Raw genomic sequence first — 10,370 nt, 5'->3', positions numbered from 1 at the left:
TTTCCATACTGCCTCGGCTTACAACTAAGGCTAACAACAAAACAGTTTAGTTTTCAGACGGTTAACAAAGGTGGGCAAACGGTATAATTGTTATATCGTGGCTGGCTGACGGCCTTTGTTGATTAACCCGCGCCCTGCTGGGGGGGGGGGGTGTTTGAACACCCCCCCCCCCCTTGCGGTTTTTCGCGAATATCTCAAAAACGGCGGCGCGTTTTTGGTACACCTTATCATACATCAATTCTACACATGTTGTGAAAATTTCAGACCAAGGTCATTCAAGGTCAGGTCACCAGATCACTTGAAGTGACCTCGCCTCATAAAAAGTTTCAATGTCTGTCATAGCTACACCGAGTGACCGATCGCTTTGAAACTTTCAGGGATTGCTAAGAGCAATAGCATGTACAAAATGTATATCTCAGAATTTTGATATCGATGACCTAAGGTCAGGTCAATTTTGCGACCTCCCCATTAGGTATAGGGGAGAGTGGGGCAATGGCGACACCATAAGCATTTTGCTAAAGAGCTTAGCTATTTGAGGCTATTTTATGGTGATTTTGACTGTGGTTGTAGCCAAAGGAATAGGCTTTCAGATAGCACCCAGTTTAAGTATCTCAGATCACTGATGACAGATTCAGAGCCTACGCGAAAATGTGGTGAAAAATGGAGGTGCAAAAAAGCGAGGGGTAATGCCGGCCACTAAGTGCAATAGCACAAAAGTCGAAATATCGTCACTGGTATTCATCCTTAAACCGTTCTTTCGATGGAAATTTAAGTGAGAATTAAGAAACGACAACTGTATTCAGCAGTTAACAGTACACTGCACTGCAACACAACACTGCACTCGCTGCAACACAACAGCGCGGCGCCAACAGAGCAGCAAAGTAACACAACCGTAAACACAGCAAGCAAACTGATGCAGCCGTAAACACAGCAACCCGAAACGTTGAGCTTTAACGACAGAAGTCGCAAACAAAACAGCGTGGAGTCATTCCGGACACGTGTCCGGTATTACCCCGAGGTCAGCTTTATTTTAAGAAAGCAGGCAGCAGTCAAAGGCATTGCGCCGCAAACGCCTCACATCCAGCAGTCGCCTAAGAAAGGCTTAATTGAAGGTCATTGCAAAGCAGCACTTCTGAAAATGCGTTAACACATTTCACAGTCAGCAAATAGATGCAACAAAAATTAAAAATCAGATACGAAAAACACATTTGACGCTATAAAAATGAAAATAATGGAGCTACCGTGACAAACTTGCACCACGTGCTAGAATGGCGCTCAACTGAAATGTAAACAACATCAGCTGATTAGTGATGGACAAAGTACTCACTAGAGATCGGTGGCCGGCATTACCCACCGTCCGCCATTGCCCCACTCTCCCCTAAGTCAATGGGAGAAAATTGAAATGCGCCTCCTTTGGACGAAAGACATTATAAACACTCCCAAACACTGAATTACAAGTGGTTTAGACACACTGAACATGAAAATGGTGTCCGTGACCCCTGTTTATGCCCTGAGGTCATCTTAGGTCACGAATGGTATCTAACAGTTTTTCGCAAATAACTTTTGATAGAGGCATGCTAGAGCGATGAAAACGCCTTAGATGTGTTCAGCTCGACGATACGGATCGACTGATATGCAACATGACCCTTTCCGGTCAGGTCATGACCTTGACCTGAGGTCAAATTTCCAAGCTGACCTTTCAAGGTCAAGTTATAGTTCATTCGATGCGTCTTGACAAGAGGAACACGATGCCGGTAAAAGTAAGCTCGTACAAGGCTTGGGTCAAAAGTTATTGCAGAAAAACTGTTTCCGAAAAAATCGGCTATTTTTGCAGTTTTTGCCCCCTGCAGGCAAAACCGTTGACGTTAGGTCAAATCTGAGAGAATCACTCAGAAAGGGCGGTAATAGGGCTATCGAATGCGCTTTTCCGCGGCGCTGTAGCTCTATTGGTTCCCGAGTTATGCGTTGGCTTCTTGGAAATTGTCAACATTCGACCTGGAAATCGGCGAAATTTTGCCTTCAATGACCTCTGGTGACCTGACCTTTGACCTGACCAAAAAATTGACCGAAGTGATTTCCTCATTATTTTTGACGCTCTTTCGAACGCCGCCTTCCGCGTATCGCTACGTGGCCCAGGAGCCGAGTTAGAAGGGGGGGGGGGGGTAATTTTCTGAGTAATTTTCTCAGATTTGACCTAACGTCAACGGTTTTGCCTGCAAAGGGCAAAAACTGCAAAAATAGCCGATTTTTTCGGAAACAGTTTTTCTGCAATAACTTTTGACCCAAGCCTTGTACGAGCTTACTTTTACCGGCATCGTGTTCCTCTCGTCAAGACGCATCGAATGAACTATAACTTGACCTTGAAACGTCAACTTGAAAATTTGACCTCAGGTCAAGGTCATGACCTGACCGGGAAGGGTCATGTTGCATATCAGTCGATCCGTATCGTCGAGCTGAACACATCTAAGGCGTTTTCATCGCTCTAGCATGCCTCTATCAAAAGTTATTTGCGTAAAACTGTTAGATACCATTCGTGACCTAAGATGACCTCAGGGCATAACGTTAGGCGCCACGGGCGGACATCGATAGCAGCGCCTCTATCGGTCACTAGGGAAAGCTGGGCTGTAGGCGACGATATACCGGCTGAGTTGTCACACGTTGAATAGGTTTATAGCCATCCGTCTTGTGAAAAAGTTGAACTTTTGCCTTAAATATTTCTACAGGCAATTTTAGAAGTGTCTTCACGTGGATTACAAAACCGTTTAGATTATTGTATTCACTTCAAGCTTGCCCTATTGTTCTTGATGATGCGGGAACTATTTTTAATTAGTGGTTCTAGCTTAGTAAAAGAACATACTGTGCAAACGATGAAAAAAGCATAAATGGAAGATTTTAAATGCAATTTTCTCTAACAATTAATGGTAAATTCTCTACATATCAAGGAAAAAGTGCATGCTATTTGATAATTCAAAGTTCTTGGGGCCAGTTGTTTTCTTCTTTTCTTACGTCGCCCCAATGGCCGCGAATACACTTGTGATAACGCCTATCGAACAGGGGGTCACGGACACCATTTTCATGTTCAGTGTGTCTAAACCACTTGTAATTCAGTGTTTGGGAGTGTTTATAATGTCTTTCGTCCAAAAGAGGCGCATTTCAATTTTCTCCCATTGACTTATAATGGGGAGGTCGCAAAATTGACCTGACCTTAGGTCATCGATATCAAAATTCTGAGATAAACATTTTGTACATGCTATTGCTCTTAGCAATCGCTGCAAGTTTCAAAGTGATCGGTCACTCGGTGTAGCTATGACAGACATTGAAACTTTTTATGAGGTGAGGTCACTTCAAGTGACCTGGTGACCTGACCTTGAATGACCTTGGTCTGAAATTTTTACAACATGTGTAGAATTGATGTATGATAAGCGCCGTTTTTGAGATATTCGCGAAAAAACCGCAAGGGGGGGTGTTCAAACACCCCCCCCCCCCAGCCGGGCGCGGGTTAACCCACGCATGACCGGGGTATTTTCCATAACGCCAGTGACTGGGGGGCGCTCTCCATAGCCCCCTCCTATCTCCGAAACTACTGTGCCGATCGTCAAAATTCAAACTGTGTCTGATAGCCCTGTAAAAATTGTCTGCAGAAACCTATTTTCATTGACCTCGATGCTACCCCGATAACGTCACAGGTCAGGTCAAAGTAAAAATTATCAGCATTTTTGCTTGTTCACAATTTAGGCTCTGACCGCCGGCTGGCGAGTCCGATCAGGCTCATTTTTGGTTTACGCACTCCTTGATATATGCCTTAGATACCCTGAGGGTACCGAACTTTTGCTTCGAATGTTTTTCAGGTCAAAGCCAGGTCATCCTAGGGCACGAAAATCGTTTATCATGTATCGGTCACGTAACGCATGTTTTATGGTCCATTTTAGGTAGGTACTCGTAGATTGCGAAAATAATGTCTGTGTCATTTGAGGTCATTTGCATCTGAATTTACGGGAGGTCAGGTCACTTTTAGGTCAGAAAAGGTCGAATTTTGAATATGATTTTTTTTGTAACAAAAAAGTGCCTATCAAATGCACTTTGAGGCTTGAGCTCAGAAACACGATAGTGCCATTTATATTGCTCTGCGATGTCAAAAACGCACCTACTGAAAAATGGTTTTGAAAAATATATAATTGTAAAATATTGACAATGGTGCAAATAACTTGCCTATTCTTGAAGATACCTATTGGGCTTAAACTTGCTAGAGTAGTCAATCATTGGATGTTCTATCACACATATTCCGATTTTGCGAAAAAATCAAAAAACTTTTTGAAAAAAAAAAACAGAAAAATTGTAATCTTAGGTAAAAACGTTTATAACCCTCGCGCCGCTGGGGGGTAATTTGGCCCCCTGTGTTTTTCCTAAATAGCAAGAAAACGGCGGCGTGCAGCGCCGCCAAATTTGCAGTACCTGACCAAGCATCAATTTGACACCTCCAAACAAATTTTCAAGTCTTAGGTCACCCTAGGTCAGGAGTTATTGGGGTCAAACTGAGGTCAAGCTCGAGCAAAAATGAGCAAAAAACATGAAATCTTGAAACGCTCACCAAAGCTACATTTACCAAGCATTTTCAAAGTTTTTTATATGGTCATGTAGACAAAACACGGCACTACAAAACTGTTATCTCATATTTTCAAAATTTTTGGATGCTGACCCCAAAAAATTAAAAAAATTGATTTCATTAGAAAAACGCAACAAAAAATCCCAAAGTTTTTTTTTTTGAATTTCGAAAAAAAAACGGAATATGTGTGATAGTCCCTGCGCTCTTGTATCTAGATAGGTACCAATTTTAAGATCGATAGGGTAGCCTGGGGCAAGACGCCCCAGATAATTTATTTTGCTACATAAATTTTGTCCCACATCACCTGGAAGGCCAAATTTGTGCTCAATGCGTTCTTTGGACATTTTACTTTAAATTGCACCCCTCAAATTCATTCACTTATGATCGGACTCCAAGCTAGGAAGTGATTTGTGAAGCAACTGCAAATGGGGCATTTTGCCCCAACCCCAGGGCAAAACGCCCCACGGCCTGGGGCAAGTAGCCCCATACTTTAGATTACAGCTTTAACATGGTAGTTGGCTTAATGTTATGTGAGAGGTCCGTTAGACCTCTGGAGGCACGGCTCTTAAAGGGACTATCCCACCTTTAACATGGGGTTTGAGTTGAGATAGCCAAGTTTGCGGCGAGGTTCAGAAACCACTATGCAACCCCCGCGGCCTCTTGGTGTTGAAGAAATTCGTTCCCTTCATTTGAAAATGGGCCTTGTGCAAGGCCCTATCTTCAACATGGGGCGACCGTTGGTGTGACGTCACCTCGTTTAGTCATTCTTATTTAACCCTCGCCGGCCGAGGGGGGCGGGTGCCGCCCCCCCCCCCCCCCATAGGGTTTTTTCGCGATAGCTCCGAACACGCTGGCGATAGAGAGCTGAAACTTGGCATACCTGACCTTTGATCCAAGCCGGATCTTTTGACACCAACCGCATTTTTGGTTCAGGTCAGGTCACTGACCTATGACGTCATAAGTGAACCTCTGCACGGTCTTCAGATGTCGCAACTTCGCAACGCCCTCACTGCCAGAGGAGATGTCACAGGGAAATGAAACTTGCAGGATCTAGTATCCATTATGAGTCCCACAACTTGTATATCTCGGATTTTTCCTAAAGGTCATATGAGGTCAGGTCATTTTCGTGACCTCACCATTGTAAGTCAATGGGGAAAAATTCAAACTGCTATTCTGGCGCCGGGAACGATCTCCAACTATCTCAAGCACACAGAATCGTGATTTGATGCACTCCTTGCAGGGTTAGATGCGTCACTTTTGCAATGTTGACCTTGCGTGACGTCATTTATGACGTCATCAAGGTCAAGTTAGTTTTTCGTCAATAACTCTTGATCAAATTGAGCTAGCGAGTCGGGAAAGGCACTAATGGACTCAGGAAGGCCTGCCGAATCGAATGATATGCGACATGACCTCTTTCGACCAACTTCGTGACCTGGGGGTGCTGACCTGACCTTGACCTGAGGTCAACACCCCAAGTTGACCTGACCCGGACAAAAAGTATATCATTCGACGCGCCTGAGCGAGGCGAACACGATGCTGCCAAAATCGGCGCTCTGCAGCCGTTTTTTGCGAAGTTATTCACCAAAAACTGAACCGTACCCTGGGGCACTTGACCTGACCTCAGAGGTCACCGGTTGACCTAGGACCTTAAAATCGGGTACCAATCTCTGCGTCTCGTAACGGCGCACACGCTCGTTTTTCCGCGACGCGCTAGCTCCACCAGGGGCGAAACGGCGAGGGGGGGGTCGTACCCGCCCCCCCCCACCCCTCGGCCGGCGCGTATGTAGAAAACCAATAGGTCCGGCGAGGGTTAAATGGGTTTGTTCGTTGAAAAATCGCTTAAAACTTGGTCTGAACTTTGTTGTGGTGCCTACAGAGTAAAAAGAATCAGCTTTATGACAGTAATGTGGCCTGGGAAAGGAGGTAATTTTGGGCTGTGACGTCACATATTTGAAAGTTTGTGTTTGGAATATGGGAAGCCTAAGATGTTTAATGAAAAATAAATGCCAGAACCGTGTTCCTGGTCATCCAATCTATAAAGTCGGGCACAATTTAACCCTCGCATGTGTAGGGGGGGGGGGGGTCGGATGGACCCCTCCCCCAATGATTTTTCGCGAATAACTCGCGTAAAAAGCGGCCGATCGCGACGAAACTTTCAGTACCCTCGCATTGATCAATTTTACACCTACCCTTAAAATTTCATGACCCTGACCCAAATGACCTTTGACCTGTGACCTCTTTTCCGAGACCATGTTTGGCCGGAATCGCGATTTCGCGTATGTCGGCTCGCACTAGCCGCGTGTTTGCAAGCTTTTCGTGGTTTCAAACGTTCAAACATGTGATTTGATGTTACTCCCGTGTGTGTCAAGGTCACCTGAAGGTCAGGTCAGGTCATTGACCTTTGGTGACCTCGGGTGACCTCGGGTCACTTTTTCGAGTTTTACATGTTTCTAGGCTAGTTTTTGGAGCTGAATTCGAATTTAGCAACCATTTGAACATTTACGAAGTAGTTTTGGTGACTTCGTAACATGTTACGAAGCTGTCAGAGGCGGTTGACACGTACTACGAATACCCGTCACGACGCCTACTGGTTGACCTGACCTGACCTGACCCGACCTGGTCTAAATGCTTCAAGACATCATCTGTGATCAAAACTAACACGATATTCGTGATCAGCACCCCGAAAACCCCTTAGCAGCCACACTTTACGACTTTCTAACAGGTCCCGATTTTCCCGACTTTGGGTCATTGACCTGACCTGGAAGGTCAACCAATGACCTAGGACCTTAAAATTGGGTATCATCGGCTTCCTCTCGTCACGGGCAACACGCTCGTTTTTTTCCGCGAAGCTCTAGCTCGATCAGGGGCCAAACGGCAAGGGGGGGGGGGTCCAACCGACCCCCCCCCCTACACATTAGAAGCTGGCAAACGCCGCACACATGCGAGGGTTAACTGGTTTTAACAACATTTTAGAAGGTGGGATAGTTCCTTTAACCCGCGCCCCGCTGGGGGGGGGGGGCAGAATCTGCCCCCCTCCCGTTTTTCGCCAATAACTTCTAAACGCGTTACGCCAGCGACGTCAAACTTTCAGTTTCTTATCATACATCAATTTGACACATTCCCTGAAAATTTGAGCGAAATCCGTCGGAAAGTTTTTGAGAAATCAACGTTTTAGTGACGTCATGTTCGCCATTTTCGCCTCAAAAACGGCAAAATTTCAAATGCCGCTAACATCTTCATTTGTAAAGGAATCAAGACGTAACAAAAAGGTTATACGTGATTCTACTTTGTTTATCAAATGGCTATCTCGGTTTTTTGAAAATTTTGGATTTTGGCCCAAATTTTTTCAACAAACTGACTTTTTTTGGAAAATAATTATAAAATTCAAAATTTTGAGTGCAAAAAGAACCGGGATATATGTCAGAGAACTGCTCTATGTGCACCTACATACCAATTTTTAGAAGAATCGGTTCCAAAATGTGGGAGTTATTCAAAATTTTATGACGTCACGACACACAAAAATTTTGAAAAATGTTTTTTTGGAAGTTCTAGACCTCGTACGGAAACAAAATAGCACCATTCGATTTGCCGTGAAAAACTGCATCAGATAGACACCCTTTTAGGCCTTAACAACCAACTTCAAAATTTGACCTCACTTGACCTGACCTTGACCTGACCTCGACCTAAAATTCATCCAGAGGTGGTCCAGATCACTTATTGAGTGTGCCTGTTGAATTCTATGAGTAAAATGACCCATAAAACATGTGTCGCACATGCCCTTTTCTATATTTTGTTTTTGGTGACCTGACCTGACCTGACCTGACCTGACCTTGACCTTGACCTTTGCATGACACTGTATGCAACGAATATTGTCTGACCTACTTAAGCAAAAAAAATTGGGCTCTTAACCCGCGCACCGACGGGGGTCTGCGCCAACTTCGCACCGACGGGGGGGGGGGGCGGATGACCGCCCCCCCCTGAGATCTCGAGAACGAAGCAAGATAGCGACAAGCGGTAAACGGCATCGGATACGCACGGCCAAGATCTACAATTTTTACTAAGGTCATTTTCAGGTCAGGTCAAAGATGACGTCACAGGGGTCGAAAAAGTCAAAATGGCGGCGCTAGAATTGGAGAGAGTTTTTTTTCTCGAATAACTTTCGAATTAGTCAAGATAGGAACAAACTAAGGGCATCATCGTGATCCTCTCGTCAATCCGCATCGAATGATATATATGTTGACCTCGAAAGGTCAAGGTCAAAGGTTGACCTCAGGTCACGTGACCTCGAGGTCATCATGTATAGCATTCGATGCGTCTTGACGAGCTGAACACAATGAGACCATCCACGCGTCTGTATCTTGTTCCTGTACGGAGTTATTGGCCAAAAACCTTTGGTGACCTTTGATGACGTCACATGACCTCACAGCTGCCCAACAGCAAAACAGACCTCAAGGTAGTGAAGGATGATCGTATATGAAGTCATGTAAAGTATATGGGGCCATTCCGACCCGTTTTAGTGGTACAAACAGGGAGTTGATTTTTCCCCCATTGACTTATAATGGGGAGGTCGTGAAATTGACCTGACCTTAGGTCACCGATATCAAAATTCAGAGATATACAAATTGTAGCTACTAATGACCTAATATCCTGCGACTTTCAAAGGCCTCCGACATCTACTGTAGCTGTGGCACGGTGACAAAGTTGCAAAAAAGTGACTTGAGTTTGGGTCATTCAAAGTGACCTGGTGACCTGACCTTAAAAGGTAGGAAGTTTAAACTTGCACACCATGTGTAAAATTTATGAGGTTATAGTCATACCAAATTTCGCGGCGCTACGCGCCGCGGTTTTCCCGCTATTCGCGAAAAACCTCAGGGGGGGGCGGATATCCGCCCCCCCCGTCGGTGCGCGGGTTAAGATCCGCCTTGTTGAGAGCTTTCGATTATCGTTTTCCCCGTCTCTCTACGACCATCGGGTCAGATTTCAGAAGTTAGACAGGGGGGGGGCAGAATCCGCCCCCCTCCCCCAGCAGGGCGCGTATGGCTGAATAGCCCAGCCAGGCGCAGCTTAACCCTCGCCGGCCGAGGGGGGGGGGGGGCGCGAGTGCCGCCCCCCATAGTTTTTTTTCGCGATAGCTCCGAACACGCTGGCGATAGAGAGCTGAAACTTGGCATACCTGACCTTTGATTCAAGCTGGATCTTTTGACACCAACTGCATTTTTGGTTCAGGTCAGGTCACTGACCTATGACCAGTGACGTACCCAAGGGGGGCCCCTCAGGCCCCGGTATATTTATTTTTTCAAACACTGGATAAAACGTCTTTTAAGTTTTACTAGGAAGAAAAAATGATATCAAAGTTTCATTTATATGCCCTGGTTACCCGAGGGGCCCCTGATGACCCGATGGGCCCCTGCAGTCATCCGAGGGCCCCCAATTTCCTGGGCCCCTGGTCGCCTAGGGGGCCCCTGGTAGCCGGGGGCTGGTCGCATGGGGGCCCTGATTGCCTGGGGTCCCTAGTCGCCTAGGGGGCCCTGGTAGCCGGGAGGCCTCTGGTCGCATGGGGCCCCTGATCGCCTGGGGCCCCTGGTAGCAGGGGCCTGGTCGCATGGGGGCCCATGGTTGCCTGGGACCCCTGAGGGCCCCTGGTTGCCTGGGGGCCCCTGGTCGCCTGGGCGGCCTGGGGGCCCCCGGGTGACCTAAGGGCCCCTTCGGAGGCAGGTGGCCCCCTCCTGGGCGAAATCCTGGGTACGTGCCTGCCTATGACGTCATA

Source organism: Amphibalanus amphitrite, unplaced genomic scaffold, assembly GCF_019059575.1.
Source record: "Amphibalanus amphitrite isolate SeventyFive unplaced genomic scaffold, NRLGWU_Aamphi_draft 000482F_arrow, whole genome shotgun sequence".
Classification (NCBI taxonomy): Eukaryota; Metazoa; Arthropoda; class Thecostraca; order Balanomorpha; family Balanidae; genus Amphibalanus; species Amphibalanus amphitrite.
Note: the sequence above shows the minus strand (reverse complement) of the source record.